Below are 24,197 nucleotides of genomic sequence, written 5' to 3'. Positions count from 1 at the left end.
AGTCTCCCAAGACTCCATGTCATCTCCTTCTCAGAAGAAGAAATCCTACAAAATGTGCATGTCTTAGAATAGAGGAATATTTTCAGGAGATTGGAAGATTTCAATACAAACTAAAATTTCAAAATTAGAGTTTCTTGTATGGAGACATTATTATTTCTCTGTTTCTACTGTTTCTGCTGAAGTACTTTTAGCCGATACATACTAGCATTGTAATTGCCTTTTGAGGGAGCTGCTTCATGAGGGAGTGTTGTTCCCTGATGGACTATTACAGCTAGTTTTTACTTCTTTTTTTCACTCCCATCTGATTTAGCTCCCAGTTTATTGCTCTCTAAGCTAATGATACTGCACTCAACACGAGTATGTTTCATTCTCCTTCTACACTGCAGTCATCCATGTCATCCATTTTTTTCTCATATCATTATCTTCCATTGAACTGGTGATCCCTCTCAATGTGCCATATTTCATGACATTTATGCCAAGGTCATCAATGGAATATCAATTAATTCCCATCAATGATGTTCCTGGATCTTAATATTTTTCATTCTAACACAAAATCTTTTCTCTGAGGAATGAACCCTTGTTTTTATTCACAGAAGTATTTTCAGATGTTATCAGACAATGATCCAAATTGCAGTAGAGATTGTCTTGAGGAAAAAAACCTTCAGACGTGCAAACAGGTGGCAGCTCTGATATGCCACTGCCTGAATGTCACTGAGATATCCTGTTTTTTCAGTTGTACCTGACACCAATTAAGAAAGAAGCATAAAAAAGGAAGAAAATGTAACCTTTTTTCTTTTTTTTTCTTTTTTTTGTTCTTTTTAAGAAAAGATCCAAACCCAGTAGCAGCCCATGAACAATACTTGAAAATCTAATGACTTTAGAATAGTTTGATGGAAGACTTAGGGATTAGAAGGTATGTCTACATTAGGAAGCAGTATAGTGCAATAACGGTGAATCTGTGGAGCGAAACCATTAATTCAGCAATATCCTCTGCAGAATAAGCATTTTAGATGGGGTAGTTTAGAAAAGCTGCAGTCTTGCCTTACACTGAAGCACAAGGGGTGTGCTCCTATGGCACAATTCTTTGCCTATCTTCCATGTAGACTATAGAAGGCATTAAACGGTATTCTTCAGCCAACCCTTCAATAATTACAAAGACTGGCAAAATATAGGGTGAAAAATCTCCCTGGAGATAAAGTGACTTACTGTGTACTGACTTTGACATGTAATGAGAGACATCAAAGTAAATCTACATCTAAGAACGCTCCATTTTTACCAAAGATATACCAGTTACACCCACAACTCTTACGACATCCTGAAAAAGAATTGTCTTTGGATTTTGTTACCTACTTATATAAGTTAGGAGAACTAACATATCTCTTTCTTTTCACAGAGTCTTATATAAATTTGAATTTTGAATGTTTTTTATTTGACATCTTTCATATAATTACTATCTTGTTTAAATATCACTGTGCTATTGCCTGAGGTAAATGCAGTAGAAAATCACTATGTTCAATGTTACTGTCTTATAGTTTCATCCCCTCTGTCAAACTGAGAACTTTTTTTAATTCTGCAGGGGAATTTTTATTTCATTTGCTTGTTCATTCCTAATGTGGATGAATAAGTTGCTGGCTATCTACTTACAGATACAGAATATTTCCTGTGTCAGTTAGCCAAGCTTAAAATGGATCTGTACACTTTTGTCATTGTAACAGATAGTTTTTTTCCCCACTGCACAATAATGAAATGCAGAAAAAATACACATTAACTTTTAAAAAAAAAAAAATATTTAAATGATTGATAGTCAAATCAACTGCTGTTAGTTCTAAGTCAGATTCTCAAACTTAATACAGACTAACTTTAGGAAAGAACTGAGCACATACTTAAATCAAACTTTTGCTTCAGAGGAGCTTGGAGCAAATCCAAAAGGTGGGTACCGAGCAGGAATTCTACATTCACATACAACTGCTGTGGAACAATATAGCACAGTGCTTGAAGTACTCAAAAGCAGGGGGAACTGGGCACTTGCTTCCCTACCCAGTTTACATTAAACTGCCATTAGTTAAAAAACTTATGGTGACAGCAAGAATATGGTTCAGAATGCAAATCTGTCTCTTCTCTACTCAGTGAAGTACCTTTTGAAATAGGAGAAATAAATTTTACTCCAAATCTGCAGCTTCTGTGGCAATTGCTCTAACCACCAAGCTAGTGTGTGAAAGGCAGACTCCTAAATGAGGTCCAGCCTCATCGAGGCAGCTAATTGCGTCTCAGAGTTAGGTTCTCAAATTGGAAGGGAAAGGGTATTTAGACACCTATTTTTATAATTTCTAGTTGACTGATCTTGAAATCTCCCTGCTCAGTACTCCAAAATTTGTATATTCTGTTCTCAGGTGCCTAATTCAGCAAAATTCAGTTCCTGGGGTACAGCAAATAACCTACACCAGCACACAAGCTTTCCTTTGGAGCTCGTCCTTAGGCTACAACTACCACTTTAGGTATCTACATGTGAAGGTTTTGTACCAATGACATTTGCAAATCTCTGATAACACTTAGGAGGTGACTAACATTTCCACTGGTAATATCCCCACTATAACTAAGCTATTGCCAGAAGCCATGCATATTAACACCGAACTTCTGACAGCATTAAATTGGTAGGTGCCTAGATCATTAGATTCAAAACTCATAAAATAGACATTACTCGGTGCACTCCATAGCAAAGCCTGAAACACGTACTAAGTATTTCAGCTATACTGGCTGTCCTGGTTTAAGCCCAGCTGGTAACAAAGCACCACGAAGCCGCTTGCTCACTCCTTCCCTCCCCAGCCCCAGTGTGATGAGGAGAAGAAAATATAAAGAAAAGCTCGTGGGTTGAGGCAAGGACAGGGAGGGATCACTCACCACTTATGGTCACAGGCAAAATGCAGACTCACCTTGGGGAAGAAACAAATTCAACTTAATTTACTATGAATCAAACCAAAACAAGGATATTGGGAAGTAAACCCAGCCCCAAGCACACCTTCCCCCACCCCTCCCTCCTCCCGGCCCACCCCCATCCCGGTTCTCTCCACCTCCCGCCTCCGAGCGGCGCAGGGGGACGGGGAATGGGGGTTGGGGTCAGTCCGTCACACCTTGTCTCTGCCGCTCCTTCCTCCTCAGGGGGAGGAGGGCTCCGCACTCCTCCCCTGCTCCACTGCGGGAGACCGTCCTCCACGAACTGCTCCAGTGTGGGGTCCTTTCCATGGGCTGCAGTCCTTCAGGCACAGCCTGCTCCAGCACAGGCTTCCCCACAGAGCGGCAGCCATCTTGGGGGGCATCCACCCCCTGCTCTGGCTTGGTCTCCCCATGGGCTGCAGGGGCATCCCCTCCTTCCTCCCTGCCCTCGGGATCTGCACAGGGGTTCCTCTCCCATCCCGGTCCCCCGACTCCCGGCAGGTTTCCCCTCTGGAATCTGTTCTCCCAGAGGTGGGTCCGGCTCCCAGCCGGGGAAGCTTCCAGCAGCTTCCAGCAGGAGCCAGCCCTGCCGACCCAACCCCACTACCGAAAAACCCCGCCACACAAACCCAAAACACTGCAGTATCTACAAGAGCTTTGGCATGACACCAAATCAGCCCAATCTTGAGGTGGACCAGTCTAGATCTTTTCCCTAGAATGACCTGTCTAAAGGAGACTGAAAACAGAGAAAACCCAGGCTTTAACAGTCTTTCAACTAGGATAGCTAATTTTTTTTTTTTAGACAGAAAACCTCAAAACAACTAGGACAGATATATAAATAAACAATTATCTTATTAATTTAGAAACCATTTTCCCTCACCCCAGTTCCTCCATGATCTTAAGGGTAGGTCCTGGCTTCTACACTTTATTTCGGTCAACCTGGCAGCTCCCAGCTAGAGCAAATAGCACAGTGCTCTGTAGTTAGTACGGACCTTGCTTCCATCATCCCTGAAGCCTCTAACAAGGTTTTCAGTTTGGCCAAGACCTGCAAGATCCTAGTTCACTGCTGCACCTCTCACTGCCTCCTACTCCTCTTCTCTCACCCTTGGCAATCCCCAGAACTTCCTATGTCTGTGCTTGCTCAGATGCTCTCCAGAAAACATCCAAACTCACCTACAGAGGGAATCCACGTGGCCCGCTCATTTTCAAGGAACAGAAACATAGTTTTGAACAATGAATTAAAAGAAATTAAAAAGAAAAAAAAAGAAAAAAGTAAAAGAAAATTCTCTGAATGATTTACAGCTGTGAATCTTACCCTAAGAAAGTGATCTTTACAGCAGGCAAGTAAGCATCTAAGTCATCCCATTTCTTCGTGGCACTCTTATTCACCACCTCCTTGCTCAGCGTGCTGGCAGTTTTGTATCCCAGGCCTATCAGCCCAGCACACCCTTCCACTGCAGATGAAGGACAGCATCTAACTCTGCAACACTGCAGCAGTAGGGAAGGGCTGCAATATTCATTTGTAACATTGCTGCTTTCCTAAGGATGATGCCCAGAAGCCTAAAATGCTTAAAGAAAAATGGATATCATAGCTACAGAAATTGTTTGAGACACAAATTAAGAAAAACTAAAATTTGAACCTGTATTCAAACTGGTTTGGTATTTTTGTTTGTTTCAAATTTAGTAATGCCAGCATTTGCAGGATTGGTTTCATAAAGGGAGTTTGGCCATAGATTTCATCTGGGCATTATAGGATCTCATAGGAGCAATGAAAAAAAAGAAAAGATTCTATGCAGAAATGTTTATCCATTGGTATTCATCTCTTAAAGCTTTCTGTACTCTGTGATAACGTGACCTTTGTATTTTCTATTGACCACCAAACTTGTATTCAATATAATACTGTATTTAAATATTAATGTATTAAAGCATATAACTATACCGTATGTTACTTTTTTGTTCCATTTCTATCTTAACTTATACTAGAAGGTTTAGATTTGAAAAAAGTGTGAAATATGTCCTTGAAAACTTGTAACTAGATCTTTATAAATATTACAAAAACAATAATTTTGCATCAGTATGGTGAACAAGTAGCAAAGTGCCTGAAGAATATAAATTGAATGTTCTCTAGAAGAATCGGTAAAGGTTAAAATTCATCATTTTAACTGATAGGCTTTCTTTGGGAAATAACGGATGCAGTGAATACAAAATGCTATGATAATTTTGTGTTGCTCCTCAGTGCTGGTTTTTTTTTTCCTTGAAAAACCATATCTCTTCAATAATAAAGCATACCTTTTTCCATTCATTCTAGAACTAAAGTTTCCTACAATGCTTGTCTTCATACACAATTGATAGGTTTTTCACTTTAAATGGAAACTTTTTATCTGAATGGAGTGAACACTTCTGTCCATTTTAGGAGAGGCTGCAATTCTATAGGAAATACACTGTGACTTAGATCTTTTTAGGAAAAGATTTAACCTAGACATGGTATGAAGACTGGTTGCTAAATACCACATTTACTACCACAGTTTCCATAGTGATTTTCAGACTGTAGCAGGCTGGAGGTTAAACTAGAAAAATAGGCATAAATGCAATTTATGCTAGAAATAACAGCAGTATTTAGGAGCACCTGTTTGTCCTAGGCACTGCACCAATGCCAGTAACAGATACCTTTTATTTTCAAAGTCTTACTGTCTACTAAGTGAAGTAGAAAGGTACTGCCATCTTTCTATGGTTAGGAAATTGAGTTACAGAGAAATTGAATGACATTTTTTTCACAGTCACATGGGAAGACTGTCACAGAAATGAACCCAGGTCTGTTGAGTTTCAGTCCAGGTTATAAATCAGACTCCAGTTTTCCGTCAAGTAACTTTACTCCATTTAACTATTATTTAAACTGCAGATTAACCTCCTGTGCTGATGGCCTGAAGAAGCTGACTTGCATGTAAATCAGGTATCAATTTGTGGAGATTAGCTAATTCCAAGTAATATCATTTCTTTCTACCATGTCAATACTTCTGCCCACAAATGATTCTCAGTACAATGCACTTTGTTAATTTGGGGTACGAAACAGGTTTTTAATTGCTTTGCCAATTTAAAACTTACTAGTGTGATTAGACTGTGGTAAAACAAGGGCAAACAGGGTCCAGATTTCTACTTAGCATTGTTGGCAATCTGACTATCACAAGTTCAAACATTCCCAAAGTTTCTCCATGAGATATTCATTGCCCTTCTTGAGTGTCAGGCATCCCGGGACCCCCGGGAACAAGCTCTGTGGCTCACAGACCCAGTAGCTTGGCAGGGAACACCATTTTGGTAGGCTAAGAAAGGAGCTGCAGGTACATGTACCTAAGCCCCATGTGCAGAAACTGCATTGTAGTGCTGCAGGTTAGGGATGGATTTTGCTTTCTTAATTCACCTTCAGACAGACATATCCCCCCTGCTCAAATCTCTCTAAAAGTTCCCCACAAAAGGCACAATGACTCCGAGTGTGTGTTTGTGTGAAGTTCACCCCTAATCTTTACATGAGCTAAGAATTATTCCTGCTCCCTTTATATCTTTCTCTTTTTTTTCCTTTTCTTTCTGCAGGCTATTCAGATAAGGATTTTCATTGTCACTGTTCCCACTTTAGTCTGAATAAGTGGAGTGTATGAAAAAGCAAAACTCACAAAAGAATGACTCGCAAACACTGATGCCACCATTGGACTTGAATTTAAAGCTATCACACAAGGACACTGTTAACATTTATCCTCCTCTCTGTAGGCCGACAAATTAAAATATTACTTGAAGTCTCGGATCAGTTTCTGCTACAGCGTTTCATTTTGATTGATGTCCTCTATTAATATCAGTGATGCTAGTTAGCTTTAAGACACCCCAAAGGGTAGTCAACTAGTTAAAACTCCAAATGAACCTCATGCCAGCTGTTTAGCCCCTTGAAAGTTTTGCTGAGCATTGACAGAAGACCTTATCAATCATTGCAATTAAGTGCTTTCAGACTGTCCCTTCTAAGGGGAGTCAGTTGAAGTACCATCTGCTATTTTGCTTTTAAAAATCACTGGTCTCCTCTAAGGCAGCCCTTTCACTTTTGAAATCATGTTTCTTTTGCAGGAGAGTGATAGGCTGAAGAAGAAAACTTTTTGTTTTAATAATCAGCAGTTTCTATGATGTGACATAATTTTTGCAGTGCTCAGGGCCTTTTACAAATCAAACGGAATCCAACTAAAACAGTAATTAATGTCAAATGACTAGTCACATACGGCCCTATTTAATTAAAAAGTTCTAATCTTTGATTAAACCTCCTCACACGTTCTTGTGACTGCAAACTGTTGTCTGAAAAGAGAAAGTAATTGGGTACATAATCTATTGTGTCTTCTAACTGACACCTGCTAATTGTCTCAGCAGCAAATGGCAACAATTTAATTTAGAAAGTTAAAAAGTGTATCTTAAATATTCAACAGATTTTTTCTGTATTATGTATTGCTTTACTGCACTGGGAAGATCTTTTCCTGAATTTATCCCTCTAAGAATTTTCTGCTTTCCAAGAAAATTATTTCATTGTTTTTCAGCAACATGCTTTCTTATAGTAAACACAAAACATATGATTTACTGGTCCATTCTTTTAATGTGCAGTTAATGTTTTAAATGCTATTAATCTAGATTTTTTTTTCCTAAATAATGACTAATCTGCACAGCAGCCATTGCAAACAGGTTTCTATACCATAGCTTAGAGGAGGAAAACCAGGAGGAATAAGCCACAGAAATTGCCTCCTCAGGAATTCTGACTAATTCAGAATTTCAGCCGGGGAAAAACTGGCAGCTATAATCACCTTCAGCACTACAGTGAAGGACCTCCCCCTCTTCCTCATCCTCTTGGGATCTCAGCTTTAGCAGTAGCAGTACAAAGATGACTGTTAAGACAAGAGTGCCTCAGAGGAAAGAATATCCTTTCCCGGCTTCCAGCTTTTTTTTTTTTTACTCATCAGTGCAGAGCCTAATTCTCTGATTTAGCAAAAAATAGAGTCATTATTATGCCTGCATTTACTGCTGAGGTGCTCTTGCTTCCTAGGCTTATGGCTAATCTACCTGCTAGATTTTTTTTTTCTGTCTTCTTTGGCATGATTATTTGTTGTTTACAGTTTTTCTGAACTAGACTTGTGACACTCCAAATATATTGGTACTCCCAGCTGAAATTCCCAACAAGTATTTTGTCTGCTTTATGTCTTATTTTACAAATATTTTTAAAAGTCCTTTGGCATGTTGAATGAAGCATTCTCAGGGAAGAATACCACCACTGTCTTTTGACAGCACGTGTTTCAAAGCCACGCATAATCCCCCAAGGGAAGTGGTAGGTTAATTGTGTCTGCAAATATTTTTGGTTATGATGGCTTCAGACACAGCTAAGCTCTCACGTCTCCAGTCAAAACTACCTACTTGGGCACAGTCATTTTCAACTTTATTGCAATCCCAAATACACCTGGACCCACCCCAGTATCTGGAACTGGTATGCTGCCACTATAAAGGGACCATCGCATCCCAGTGGTGGTTGTGAAGGTGTCCACGTGGGATGGCCTGATGGCCTGGGGGCATCTTCTAACTGAGCTCCACAGAGGATTCTAAGTCCACTGAACAGTATCTGTCCTTTTTCATCTATAAATGTACAAAGAAAGGAAAGAATTGCTTTCACTGTTTTACAGACAGAGAAACTGTAGCACAGCAAACAGAAATAACCTGTCCAAGATCACAGGGCCAATCAGTGGTAGAGTCAGCAAAATAAACCTGTGTCACCTGATTTCCATATTGCTGCTCTACGGTCAAAATATAAAAATAGCTATCTATCAATACATGTGGATGTGTAGAGACAGATAAAGATATAGATGATCTAGATAGCTTTGTGACTTTTATTACAGCAAGTTGGCTGCTGCATGCCAATAGAATAATAAATAAACAGAGCAGAAGGCTTGAATACATTTTTTTTACATAATCATTGACTTTCAATGGCCAAATCATATCTTTTCTCCATCTACAGTATCTTCAGTTATTCATCTTCTTCCCTCCCTGCTTCATGCCTTCATTATCGCTCACCTGCTATGACCTCTTAGCCACTGTAAACTTCTTCCCTCTAATCTCCTTACTGCAGCTCACTTCAAACACTGCGGCCAAGGTTATCTTTCTTGTTCACCACTCTGACCATGTCAAGTTATGTGTCAGTCCCTCAGTTGGTTTTCTGTCTCGTTACACTACAAGGTCAAATTTCTCCTCTGCAATTTCAAGGCTTTGCAAGAGTCTGCCTTAGCCTACCACTGGACTGAGTCCTTACACTTTCCTGGCTCAGATTCAGTCCTGCCTACTGTATGTATCCATACCTCATGCATGACTTATTATTTCTATTCCCAAAACTGTTTCCAGTACCTAAAATATCCTCTCTCTTCTACCGTGCCAACCAGACTCACCTTCTTTCAGGTCTCTACGTAAATTTGGTTATGAGTGCTTTGGGGCAAGAGGCTTGTTTTTGAAAATATGAGGCATTTGTGAAGTTGCAGGTATAGCGATGACATTGAAGAAATAATCATTATGAAATTTCCTTTGTTATCTTGCACCACATTGTAAATAAACATATTAAGTAGCATTTAAATATATTTGGACTAACTAAACAACAGACATGTTTCCAGATTTATACTCAAGCAAAGGAAAAGGAATAGTGGTTACTATGTGTGAGTCAGATATACTTGACAAATTTTATTCCCTCACCAGATTGCCTTTCCTTTGAAGGCTGACCACAACCAGATGATACATATTTAAACCGCAGCTTAGACTTTATCGTGGACTAAAGCATACTTTTGATTCTCATTAAGACAAGACTCCTGACAGTGTGCTATGAGCTCTGTGACATTCTCAAAAGAGGCTTGAGCCACAGTTAATTCTGAAATAAATATGCTGCCTTTCAACTAAACAGCTCTTACTGCAAAAAGGCAGGTACACCTAAAGCTATAAAACAAAAAAGAGGAAAGTGGATCATGGAAATAAATCAGGCAAGGCTTATATCAATTAAAAATGTTAGGAAAAAGTTTATGGCAGCAGTTTGATCTCTCTTCTCTCAAAAAAAAAAAAAAAAAAAAAAGTTGGGAAATTAAAAAAAACGCAGACACAAAAGAACCTTTTATTCCGGGGAGTTCCCTCAGGCAAGGGGCGTTTCAGCTTGTTTATCATACAAATCTTTCCCATAGTTCAGGTATTAGGCAACAAGATTCTATAATCTATTGTCAGATAAATTAATGTCTGTAAATCTTTACCGCTGATGATATTATAACATCAGAAGCATCTAAGGGCAACTGCTTTCAGTTTTATTGACAGAAGTAGTGGGAAATGGAAGCAAAAACTTGCAGCAGCAAATCAGTAACTCTTTCTAAAGCAAATGTGATGTATGTGATCCATTTCTTTTAGCTTAGCTATGAAAAGAACTAACAGAAGAAATAAAATTTAAAAAAAAAAAAAAAAGCCTGGCCACACAAGGTTTGCATCTTGATATGTAATTAACTTGATTAATTAGCAGTATGCTTCTTAAACTGTAACAAGTAGATAAGTGAGAAAAAAAATCCACTAAAAATTTCTGTATCTGATGCTAGTGTGGGAAAACAATCCCCCTCCCCAATTTATCAAAGTAATTGAAACAGCAAAAGAGATAAAAATGTGTCATCATAAAGTGATATAGAAATTAATCTGCTTGAGAGCTCAACATGTTACACTGATCACTAGCTGCCTAAATTCAAACATGCTTTCACATTATTTGTGACATATACTCCACACATCTGGAAACATAGACTATAATGTATGCCAACTCTTCATTGATCTGCTCTAACAATGTCGATAGAAGTTTGCTTATTATTCTTTCTTTGAAATACAGCAACAATGCTAGCAACATTGACATCTACAATTAAAACATATCTTGGTAAATTCCATCACACCTGTTAACGTCAGGTGGGATTGCACTGGTCCTAGTAAAAATGTACAAGAGACTCTACTCTCCACTTTGTGGTGCTAGTGAGTCAGTGTTGATAATGAGTAAGTCTAAATATTTTGATTGAAAGTATCTTATTTGAAAAAAAAAAATCAAAATCCACTGGAACAGACTACTTTTTCAGCATATCTTTGAACCAAATTAGAGCAATATTTCAGTGTGCCAGCCAAGTATATTTACATACTTAATTTTAAATAATTTATATTACCTTTTACTGGGATGGCTTTACTCTGGCTGGTATGGTAGAAATCTTATAAATTATTGACTGCAAACTAAATCATTGTTGTGCTCACCTATATTAGGATAAAACCCCCTATTTTCAGTATCAGAGTGTGTACTTTTGCTGCCATGGTAATCAATGGCAAAATTCTATCTGATTTCAGAAGGATTAAGATAATTCCCCGTGTTTAAATCTGGCTATCTGTCTCCTAGACTTTCTTTTCTAATGAATTGAACACATTTATTCAATGCAAATTACTCAAATTTGTTTATCTGACTGCAAATAAACAACATATAATTCAAAGTGAATTCTCATTTATGCTTTTGCAAAATGTGTTGTATGGACAGAAGCAATGATGTAAAGAGATTCTGATATTTTTACTTGAAAAGAAAAAAGAAAAGAAAGAAAGGGAGAAAGAAAAGAAAAGAGGTATATGCCTTTCTTTAGGATCTGCCAGTAGTCATCACTGGGTTTTAGCTCATGGGTTTCAGTTTCCTTATGGAACACAGCACCTTTCCATTTAACATTCCAATTTTGTCCCTGTGTGATTTTCAGTGCTGTGGCATTTAGAAAGGATGACAAAACCTCAATACTTGTTTATTCTGTGGGTCAGTATTCCAAATAATTGTCCTGATACATTAGAAATGTTAGCTGCATTACTGTTAGTCTTGTCACCTGCTATTTACCCCACAGAAGGGAAAAAGCACATTTTTTAACCATCTTTTTCTTCCTAATTAATTGCATAAATATGCTTAATATCAGAAAAGGCCTGTTAAACCCAATGAGAATTTGTTCTTCTGTTCACTAGGGTAAGAGTTAGGCTTTGGTTATCCTACAGCTGACTATGAATTGATTATATCAACTTTATCATTTTAAATTCATGCCAGTCATACACAACAGAAAGTCCCCCAAAGTATTAGTATTTGCCTAACTCTGTTTATTAACCATCTTTGTTCCCCTTATGTGATCAGGTGTGAACACTAACTGTTCTTGTTTTTCTTTTTCGTCCACTGACTGGAAAGAGAACATGTGTATTACAATCTGCCAGAGAGCATCCACAGCTTCAACTCTAAATGAGCATACTGAAAAAGAATACTTTCACCAAACAGAATAAAGACATTAAATATTAATCTGCCAATGAACTTTAGTTTCTTAGTACAGGCTATACACTTTGTGTATGTGGACATTTAGTGATGTATTGCTTAGGTCTGCCAGCTGTAACTTTGTATTATTTCTTATTTTAAACTCTTGACCTAGACAGCATAGACAACAATTTGGTCTCTTTGAGGTCTTTCAAAATCCTCCTGTGAATCTACTCTGTATTTTTTACAATTTTTCTTTTATGCACTTACTGTATGATAAGTGGCTTTTCAGAGGTTTGGGCCCAATTCCCAGGGTACTGTAGCCAGTTGTTTGAGACGGATGCTGTTTACTACAAGACAATAAACAATGGCCCCTGTTTGTGAACTCTTTCCCATAAAGTCTGTAAATGGAAGAGCTTGCTATATGAAATGCTTAAGAATAGTCACAAGCTAAAATTTAGAATTCTCCTCACTCACTGGTTAAAAACCCCAAACATACAAAAAAGCTGAAAGAAGTTGTGCTTCAAAGTTCATTGATAAATTAAACGTGCTTCTCTGTAGCTTCAGTTGCTTGAGGACTTTCTCTGATTTTTGCATCACATGGGCCAAATGATAGCAAGATTATCATGTAGGTGAAGGCTTAAAGCTGGCTGTGCTTTGATGAGCGTTCAGTAGGAAAACTCAACAGGTAGTTAGTTACCTGGTAAAGTTCTGCAAGAGAGCATGATCAGGATTACAGCCGTAATACCGTAGAGACAATTTACGCCTGCTGAAGAAGTGAATGCTATACTAACATGACTACAGCCTTTACAGATCAGAGACAATGATCAGGAACATCACTTTCTCTTAGAGAAGAAAATAGCAAAGCAATTTAAAATGCACTTCTTCAGCAGTTTTCTATATGATTATGTCTTGTAATAAGAGCTCAATAATGTCTGAATTCAGACATTTTGGTGACCTAATATGTTTCATACAGCTTAGGTCCCTGACACCACATATTAGCAGTGATTTTATCTTTCTTTTGGTCGTATGCGGTCTTCTCCGATATACAGGTTTTTGATAGACATTCATCACTGTAGTGTAAGAACATCTAATATTAGTGTACCAAGCAGTACAAATTAATCTATTTTAATTTTGTTCTGCCATCCGTGCTTCAAAGAGAAAAGTGTGAGCTGTTTCATCTTAATAAACTAAAGTTACCTACATATAAATTTTGGTATATATTCCCATCAAAGCAAGCTAAGTAAAGAGAAAAGCCTTGTACCTAAAGCAGAAACTTGCTGAGGTGTAAAATGGTCATTGTTTCTCACGGGATTTCATTCCCCTGTACCGCATCTGTCCACTGAAGGTGTCAGGTCCTTCTCCAGATTGACTATATTTAGGGCAGACTGCTTTACTGGGACAAAAAAGCAAAATTGCCAACCACAGTCTTCTCGAAGGACTCGGTCTTTTCGATACCCTGAATCATTAAGCACCTTCAGATAAGGGTGAGATACTGAACTTGACTGATACACCCCGAGACAGGACTCTGCTCCCGCACGTCAGGTGGCAGCCAGCGTTACAGAGGAGTTTCACTGCAGCACCCTGTCAGCTGGAGTTTCCCATGACATGAGGGTCCATGGCTTTGCCATTACAGAAATCAGGATGTAACTGATGCCCGGTCATCATTCACCGTAACAAAATGGCATATTCTTGTACACCAGAGATGTTTACATACCCTTAATTTGGCATGCAAATTAAGTAGTTAATTAAAAAGTAGCTTTTACTTCTTTAGTAAAACTTTAAATAGCAATCCTCCAAAAAGCATTTAATTTAGGTTTAATAGGAGTTAGTATATGTTAAACTGGAACTAGTTATTAATTGATACAGAAGTAAAAAAAGGGTAAAAATCAATTATATATTCCCTACATCTGAATAAATATATTTAAAATAACTATCCTATTTCAGTAATGTAACTGACTCATTAGATCCAAATTGAACACCTGTAGTGTAAACCAAGCCTTAATTTAAAATAATACCCATCTTAATATAGTACACTCCCCTTTACACACTACAGTGGACACATTCAGTGGAACAGGCAAATGGCAGAAGTTTGCCATTTAAATACTTAATGACTGTGCACATTAAATAAAAACCATCTGGACCATATATTTTGCAGTGATTTATCTGTAATTCAGGTGTTATCTCTAGATGTATGTAAAGCCGTTAAGTCTACTAACAATTTAAGATATTATAATAAAACAGAAAACTGTAGCAATTCATTGATTTTAATTTATTGACACTATAAATTCCTCAGGGCAGCAACCGTGAATACACTTTCCTGTATAAAACTAAAAACTATTTTGGTATCTAACAGAAGAAACTTAACAATAGAAACACTAACTAGGATTTATATTTGCATGGATTTTTTTTTCCTGTTTCTCTTTCTTTCTCTATTTTTTACATAGGTCATCCAAAAATATGTGGGGGTTTTTTTTTTGAGATTTTCAGAGTATCGAGTGATTTTATGTACTTATCAATAAGATGCCTTAAAGGACCTAATTTCCAGAACGTGGACACGTTGCAATTTTAAAAAATCAAGCCTCTTTAAAATGTCAATAAAGACAGATAAATTCACTAAGCATTTTTAGTGGTCTCAAGGATACAGTATTTCATATTTTAATTTTAGGACCTGTTTTTGTTTTTGCAGCAGGTTATAGGAATTTTTAAACGTTAGGTTTGCACCTTGGTTATTACATTCGGTTCTGGGTTTTTTATAGCACCGGATTCTGACTAATCACTTATGACAAGACTGTAAGACAACAGTTTGCCTGCAGAAAGGGGGATGCATAGCAGCACCATCCCAGGAGCAAACGGAGAAGGGAATTATGTCTTTTAGAAACATAATTTCCTCTCTTGCTTGCCCCTGGCCCTAAGGGGGGCACAAACTCCTACTGCTCCATGCTGGCAGCCAACTGTCAGGTCAGCTTATCTCAGACGGGCAACGTGTGGAGGGGATGAAGCCAAAGCCGCGCGTGGCCCCGAGCGCCAGCTGCCGATGCCCCGTCAGGACGGGGACCGGTGGCCCCGCACAGGCTGCTGTCATCCATCACTGCCCAGCTTTTGCCGTGACCTGCAGTCCCACTGGCCCGTGCCAGAACCAAGCCCTCAAGTCTCCCTTCTCTTCCCGCGCACTGGGGATGAAAGCGTTTGACAACCCCGTTTGGCGATTACGCCACCGAAAGCGGTGCTGAGGCCTTGATTTGGTAGGCAAACAAGGCGAAGCAATCATCTGCCACCCCGTTAGCCGGCTGTAGCTGTACGGGACACATCGGGCAAAGACCCTCATCTTGTAATCCCCGCGAGCACTCGCGAATTCGTCAGAGGTGAATCTGGATCCTCACTCGCCATCGGAAAACGAAAGGACGCTTCATACAAATAAAGGGGTTGTGTTGCATCCACAGATGTGTCAAACTTTGAAAACCTCATGCTCCAGACAGCCTTGCCTTGCTGCTAATTGGTATGTTTTTCTTTAAAAAGTGAAGATTCTAACCTTTTACTTGACAGATATGTGGGTAAAATGCCACATAACATTTTGAAAGCTTATCTATAGTCTGCTGTTTACGAGTCTTGTTTATGTTGGAGCTCACAGAGGAGTATATAAATGAAGAGGGTTAGCAGGAACAAAACTGAATGGTTGGTTGCAAACAGATGTGTAAACTAGCGAAGAAAGGTTTTCACCCTCAGAAAGTCTAAAGATGTTGCTCCCTTTTAAAAGGCAACCATACAAATGTGACACTTGACTCAACAGATTTTCTTATTATCATTATTTATTCCTAGTTTTGTCCCTGGATTTTGGGGGTGGAGAGTAGAGACAGTTTCATTACCTGTTTGGTTTTGGTTGGGGGTTTTTTATTATTATTTTTATTTCTTTCTAATCTTACGGAATTGCAGCTAGGAGAGAGTAAATGGGATTCCATTTTGCTGCGAGATTTAGCAACAGAATTGTTTACAGTGTTGCAATCAGTCATGTTTAAAGTAAAGCTACTAACTGCATAACTGTAAGGCAATACTTTGGAAACAAAAGGGTTGCATAACAGGCAAATTTAGCTGGTAGAATCTTTAGTATGCAATGTATAAGAAATTTCATAAACCCTAGGGAGAGTTTGCAATTTTGTCAGTGGGTGCAAAATGCTAACTTAGAAAAACTAAAATGACAAAAATATGGAAATAACTGACAATCAGAAAGCCGGCTTAATTCCTTTCTTTTTTTGTTATTTTTGATTTTGTTTCCAGTAGGAACTTATCTCCTGCAGATTTATACACACAGATTACTTTGCATTTATACTTCAGGCTTATTCTCTTCAGGAAACTAAGCGCTGCACTTGGACACCGAAAGCTTCAAAGACCAGGATATCTTCATCCCACCTGAGGAGTAACTGTAAGAATATTGGCAGAGGTGTGGCTCAGGAATACATAGTATTTTACATCTAAATTATTTTGGAGTCTTCCTCAACCCTCTGCTTCCTGTCACTACTTGGAGGTGGCAGCACCAGCTCTGAATTTCCACAAAGACATTGGCCTTGCCTTCGCAAGCCAATTGCTGACCTGTCTGACTGATGTTACAGCTTTCAACCTCTAAGTAGCACTTTGAGAGGAAAAAGTGATGCACTGAACTCTACCACAATTCCTTGGCTGCTGCCGGTAAACATTAGCTCTGAAACAATTGTAAGACTGAAATACTAGAAGAGAGTGAACAACAAAATCCTACCATTCCATAAGAAGCAATACCCTGATGCTTAAAATTTGAGAAAATGTTTTGAATAAGTGACTCAAACCTCCTGCAGCTTGAAGGTGTGAAATGTGGGAAGCCTGTGATATTCCAGTTAAAAAACTTACTGGCTCTGCAGTGTTAGCCAGAGATTCAGCTTGACTCAACAGTAATATCAGCCTGACCTCAATAATATTGTAACTTAGAAGGTGCAGCTCTTTTCTTCTTAAAGGAGGTCCAGTGACACCCTATATTGAGACTTTGGTGAATTCCTAAATATTAATTAATATTACTACTAATAATGTCAATATAATAGTATTATTAGGGACATTCCTGCATAAGAAACATGAGATATATCCAGCAGTTTCCTCAGACTCTGTTGGGTCAGTAATCTTGTTTGTTCAGTCTTTTTGTTTCATTGGGTTTTTTTTAATGAAGAGAAGGAAAAAGATTTGTTCTGTACTTAACCTCAGTGAGCACAACCTTAAAGTCTACTTGATACAGCATCTTTCTTACAGTTCCATGCAGCACATGCTCTTGCCTTAGACTGCACTCATGAAACACATTTGTCAAGACTTTCATCAGGGCCCCCATTTTCTTTGACTTTCCTGACCTTTCATATCATCAGATATGCTCTTCTTGAAATGTTACTTTAATTTCGGCTTCTCCAGCTTTGTCCTCTGTCAGTACTCTACCAATACTTCTATATCTGCCCAATGTATGTCACTTAGGCAGATCTTTGAGCTCGATCTACTTCTACCTTTTCCTTAAAGCAAGCACTCCCAGCACTCCCAGCAAAGTTTTAAACCCCAAAGATCAGATTTTACTCCAAAACAAAGCTCTGTAAACCATCCAAAGTGAGACAGGATAGAAAAGGTGTAGACACCCCCCCCGGCTCACGCTGCTGTGAGAGGGCACTTCTGCTTGTCCGTGCACCGGCTTAGTCCAGCAGCTCTGCAGGTTTGCAGAGGATTACGCACAGTTCCCTCCCCAAGCCCAAGAGAATATTTTCTTTTCTTCCCTCTGAGACTGGAATAGCAGTTCTGTTCCCTGCTTTTCTCAGCCCTTTCTGGAGTTTCTGCTCACTCCTGTCTTTTTTTTTTTTCCCCCTTCCTCCTTCTCTTTTTTTATCCTGTGCTGCCACAAGTTTCTTCACTTGTGCATTCTCAGGGACGGCACAATCTCCCCCCTTTCCAGAGTGCAGCCTAACCCACAGGGGAACAAGAAGACAAACATCTGTCCTGTCCTGCCACATAATCTTTAAAGGACATAGGAGACATTAACCTACAATATCTGCAGACAAATTAAACACCTTCTACTAAACCAAGTATTTAATAAATTTTGATGACATTTATAAATTTCTAAACAAATATTTAAATCATTATAATAATAAAGGGTGTATGTGCTCTAATCTCTAACAAACTTGTCACAAATAATTCACAAAACAGATTTTCATCGGTACGGTACTTCATTATTCAGTAAAACAAAACATATTGCTGATCTCTATAGGGTTTAATGCAGTTTACCATGAAAAAAAAATATTTGCTTCAGAAGAGTTTCTAAATGCTTCAGAGAATATCTGTTATTTGAAAATGCAAATATCTTCTATTCTATGTTACAAAATCTAATGTCTATATTTACACAGTATGTTCCTATCTCACTGGTAATATCAGTGCATGCACCATGACAACATGCCAAGTCATGTCTTATGATCATATTACTCTGCCGTATCATACCGCCAGGATTAGCGCCATGTTATAATAAATGGCTAAAATGTTTTAATTTTCCATGTTGTAGGTTTTTTTAAAGGAAGCTACGTAAGTAAACAAACAGCCCACTTGACCATTACCTGAGTGTGTCTCTGTCTCACCATCATTCTGCCCAGTAACTTTGCAACCTACTGGACAATTTCAATCAAATTTGGGAATGGGATAGACATTTCAAAGGTGATCGTAGTTTAAATTTCTTTCCAGTTGGTGGGTATGTATGGGAGATAAATTGATACCCTAACTGAGAGAAGAAAAAGTAGCCGTTGTACCTTTCCAGGCAGTGCTGCCTGGCCCAGCAGCACGTCCCTCTCAGCCAGCCACTCACATCTGCAGGGTAACCATCACCGAAGACGCAGGAGGAAGCTGGTAGTAGTGGCAGTGGGAAAATTAAAAGACGCATCTGTAGGAAACCGGTTTTAATTAGTTCGATTGCTCTTAAATAAATTGCTTTATTTTTTGAATTCATTAAGAAAACTTCTACTTAGTCTGTTTGAAATGCTAGGTTTGATCTCAGTGTATCCTGTTTCCACTGTAATAATAAAAAAAAAGTTTCCGTATTCTGTGCTGAACAATGATTAGATACCATGCCTGAAAAGAGGCATGAGAATCCAAGTCCTAAGCCACTTATCTGTGGCCTAACAAGTCACCCTTTCTGTAAGCCTAATGAATCTTCGTGTGTCTGTTTGTATGTTTGTTTGTTTGTTTGTTTTCAAAATGACCCAGGTACAACTGTGCATGTAATACCTCCCAGCTAGATAGAAGAAGTAGGTCTCAACTGTTTCAGTGACAATCTCAGGCTTACCTCCTACTTGCTAATTCCCTTTGCCTGAAGTTTTTTTAAATAGCCTTATGCCCCACTTCAGCCCCCTTCTCCTATTTCTCTCTCTTCTTCGCTCCTGCCCCTCCATTAGTCCACTAACATCATTTGCAGACACTTACCTTCTCTTGCCTTTACCTACTGCACTGTTATTTCTTCTTCCCTTTCTCAGCAACTATCCTCTCTTCTACATGTGTTGCTGGTGTGGACTCACATTTAAATTGACACGGAACTGCTTACATACAGAGTGACAAAACTAATTTTACCTGTTGTTCTGTCGCCGCTTCAAAACCATACTAATGAATGGAAGAAATGTCTTTTTAATCTGTGTAACTTGTGCTTCTTTGCTATTATGGGATGAATCAAATCAGTGGAAAGGTTTCTATTGATTTCATTGAGTTTCTGGACAGTACTTCTCTTACATTTCCCTAGATGCTGTATAATTTCTATTTTTAATTGTCTTTTTAACTAATTTTTTTCCTAGTACTAAAAGAAAAGCCTGCCACACCGTAATTCCTTGATCACCCTTTTAGTCCTTTTAAAAGACAAACAGATTTTGTACCTTTTAATCCTCACACATAGTTACTGATCTTAATGACTGCATATTTTTAACAGTTCATTTACTTCATTTTCAGATTCTGTAAGAACGGTTGATGACTACCATTTAGTTAGATACTTTAAGAATCTCTCTGTTGACATCTCAGTACACACCCACATCTCATCTTTGTTACTAAGAAAAAGTTGACCTGAGGAAATGTTTTCATTTGCTATGAGTACCAGAGCACAGAAATTTAATTTCTCTGCAATACTTTTTCTTTTACAGCTGGCCCACTAATAGGCCTGCCAGTTCTGTCGTGGCTTCCTCATATTGGTAAAGCATATGTTTGTTTTTTAACAGGTAACTCATTCTCTTATATATGGATTCTTTGTTCCTCAAATTCCCTCCTTGGCCTTTCTGATTTTACTCCTTTCTATTGTTTTCAAGATGATTGGATTTGGGCTTTCCCAATGATACATTTTAGGCTCAAATAACTTAAATATTGAACCTTGACATTTAACTATATTGATCTTTTCCTTGCCTTCCTATTTCTTTTATTTGTTTAGGGATATTTGTTCTGAGACTTTTGTGCTATGCTTAAGTACCCTCCATGCTGAGACTAAAGATTTTCATTTCAACACTTCTGATTGAGGGTATTTCTTATTTATTCCCCTTTTTTTGAAAGTAGAAATGTTTACCTGTCTCTGTTGAGGATAGAATGATAAACTAGTAAATTTCATTATGAACATTTCCCCCAAAAAGTCTGAATACTGATGTATTATGTTCATGATTAATCAGCATTTTTTAAAAAGTTGGGTTTGAGATCTGTCCTGTTACTATCTGTTATTTTGGTTGATGTCAAACTACAGCTTCCACTAAACAAACATATCAGGTATCGAGAAGTAGTTTTCCAAAGCATAATTTAACCCCTCCGTATGTAGGTTATTGTTAAGACTGTTATACTGGGCTTTGCTCCTTTGTTGAGCTTCTCCTACACAGTGTATTTTATGTGGGTATTTTTGATCTGTCAGATAGTGTAAGCCTTCTATATGTGTATTGCTGTTATTAAGGATTTTCATTTTGTCTATGTATTAGCCTTTCCACAGTACAGCTTTGTCACCAAGCTGTTAATAAGCATTTTTTCCTTTTGTTTTAGTTTTGTTTCTTTTTTTTTTTCCCAGTAAATATACACTATATATTCAACATACAGTAACGTGGCACAGCATATAGGTATTACTGGCACTCACTGGCATTACCTTCATGCATTTTCTTTCTGACTTTTCTATGTGAGAAATACAGCAATTTCCTGATGAATGTATAGAAAATTATGATGCCAGTCTAAGCTATCAAATATGTAGTGTGTGCTACAAATTTGACAGAAAAAGTATTTTAGATATACTATAAAATCATCGAAGAAATAAAATATTCATTACTTGCACAGGTGGATTAAAATCAATAAATGCCATTTTGTTGTTATAAACTGTCTGATGTAACAAACATCAGCCTGGCAGAGGCATATATTCATATGCAGGCATAAATTTTTATCTGGCTTTTTCCAGTTAGGCAACTAAGTCTCTATTGGGTTTAAGAGTCACAATTTTTAAAGATGTCAAGATGATATGATTTCCAATAAATCATTAGAAATTGCTAATAATCAGCCATACCTGAAAATGAGCATTAAAAAGTAGCTCTGCTGAAGTTAACACTAAAAACTGCCGTGACTTGTAGGGCAAAGGGTAAGCGTTTCATTTATGATCATCACCTGGTAGTCAGTCATAGGTTTGAGGATGTAGTGCTAGCAATTCAGATTTTATTTTTCCTCTAAGTATTCCATGCATGTCATTGGTATCAATGGCATGTTGTAAGCTGCGAGGTGTTTGATAAAAAAAGGCAGATTTTACAAGCAAAGACTCCAATTACTTGGATAAAGGGTTATATAGTTTTCCCCTTAATTCAGAGTCCCGAGTACTTGTTTTACAAACTGCACAGTGCCCTCAAATGTATTGACTTCATTGTGGAGTCAGAGTATTTATTGTGTAATGCTGAGTCATATAAAAAACTAGAAAGGCATTCACTAGGGTGGAGAAAAAAAATGATGGAGATGCTAGCCTCCTCAAAAAAAAAAGTCAAATTCATCTTGGGTTTTGTGATTTTTTTTTTTTTTTTAACAGAAGTAAACCATGAGAAACATTGCCAGAAATGTATTACATAGTATTATGCCCCTGTAATAGTGAAATTACTGTTTTATCCTGCTGGTGCTCTCCTGCTTCCTCAGAAAGGAAACTCGAGTTCCCGACGGTGTACACGCTCGGGCACACGGACACGGGGACAAGCACCCGGACACGGACACGCAGGATGTACCCCAGCTGCAGCAGTAGCTGTAGCACACTAGAGGGAGCCGTTAGATAATGGCAGTGACCCTTCCCCCCCCCCCCCCAATTAGCAGAAATTGCAGAGAAAAATCTCTGGACATCCTGAGACAGACATCCTGAAGGTTTGGCATAGGCTACGGAGTAAGGGGAGGAAAGCGGAGGACTGAAGTGACAGTGAAACGAGGTCTCCCGATAGCTCAGGAGCTTTACTCTGGTGCTTGTTCCATTTTTAAAATTGTGCTGCTCCTATAGGGGATGTCTCCAAATAAGTGACTTAGCCGAATACGCCGATTTTCGTCAGCCAATCTGAAGCCCTCATTCAGAAAGCAAAGCCCATTTTGTAAACATATCCTTTATTTCGTCTGTCTGTCGCTCTTACACAGAAAGTTGGCACGTCTGAGAGTAGTGATTTTACGCTGCCACTAACGTATGTACAGTTTATTTATACACTGCATTTTAACATAGCATTAGTTTGATAACGGTTACTAGCAGACTCGTTCTGCATGGCAGACTATCCGTTTCAAAGCTACAAGGAGGTCTTCAGGACGAGAAGATGGGTCTAGAAAGACCCCTTACTTGAATTTATAAATCTGTACCACTTTCTGCAAGTCAAATGGTATTTATGGACACAGTAACTCAGAAAGGGCTGAAGGTTATCCTATTGAGCAAGGCGAAAGAGCAGCTTCCTTAACTGTGCCTTTTAAGAGCCGCTCTTAAATAATTGTCAGGAGCGTCTTATAATCGCTCCACAGTTGATTTTTTTTTTCTCCTTTCCTCCTTCTTTTCCCCCTAAATGATTCATGCTACTTACACGCTCGTCACTCACAGCTCACAAATGGCAGCTTCGTTTCGGTACGCGCGGGTCGACACCGGCGCTCCGGTAATCCCAGCACTCACCTTTCCAGCCTCGGTCCTTCCCCCCACCTCCGCCCCAAACCACCCGCGACCACCGCCGCCCCCGTTTCCCGCGGCGAGGGGATGCCAGGGGAGGGGAAGGGAAGGCAGGGGCTCTGCTCCCCCCCTCCCCGCTCCCCCATGCTCCCACGCTCGGGACCTGCCCCTCGGGGAGGGCGAGTCCCGCTCGGGGCGGCTCCCGTAGGGTCGGGGAAGGGGCGTGCGGGGCTGGGGAGGGTGGTGGTGGTGGGGACGGACATCCACACGCCCCCCCGGGGGACTCGGGGACGGTGCTGCGGAGTGAAGTCGTCGCCCTCGCAGTGCTTTGGAAGAGCGCGGGGGTGTCGCGTCCCCCCCTCCTTTCCCACCCGTCATCACGGAAGACTTGTTAATACGCCTTAAAAAAATAAATAAATAAGGGGCGCGGGGGGGGGCTGCGTATAAATCACTCAATAAGGCCAAGCCGGCAGCAGCCGGGGGCGCGGCGCTGCGGTGCGCGGCGCCGCCACCCCGCAGCCCGCCCGCCCGCCCGAGCCCTTCGCACGTTGCGCGTCTCCCACCGAACCGATCTCATCAATGACACCCCCAGCGCCCGCCGCCCGCCCCCCCGCCCCCGCCCCGCCCCTCCGCCCGCCCAGCTTCCTCCCATTGGTAGGTAGGCGTCGGGGCCGGTCGGCGCCGCATTCGCCGATTGGCTGGCGGGGAATCCGTATCAATGTTTAAGCCGCGGCGTGAGGTGAATAGAGGCAGTCGGCGAGCGGCGCTGGGCAAGCGCGGCGCGGCGCGGCGGCCCCGCGAGTGCTGCAGTGAGGG

The sequence above is a fragment of the Buteo buteo genome, chromosome 14 (genome assembly GCF_964188355.1).
Source record: "Buteo buteo chromosome 14, bButBut1.hap1.1, whole genome shotgun sequence".
Taxonomy (NCBI): Eukaryota; Metazoa; Chordata; class Aves; order Accipitriformes; family Accipitridae; genus Buteo; species Buteo buteo.
This window is presented reverse-complemented; position numbering follows the sequence as displayed.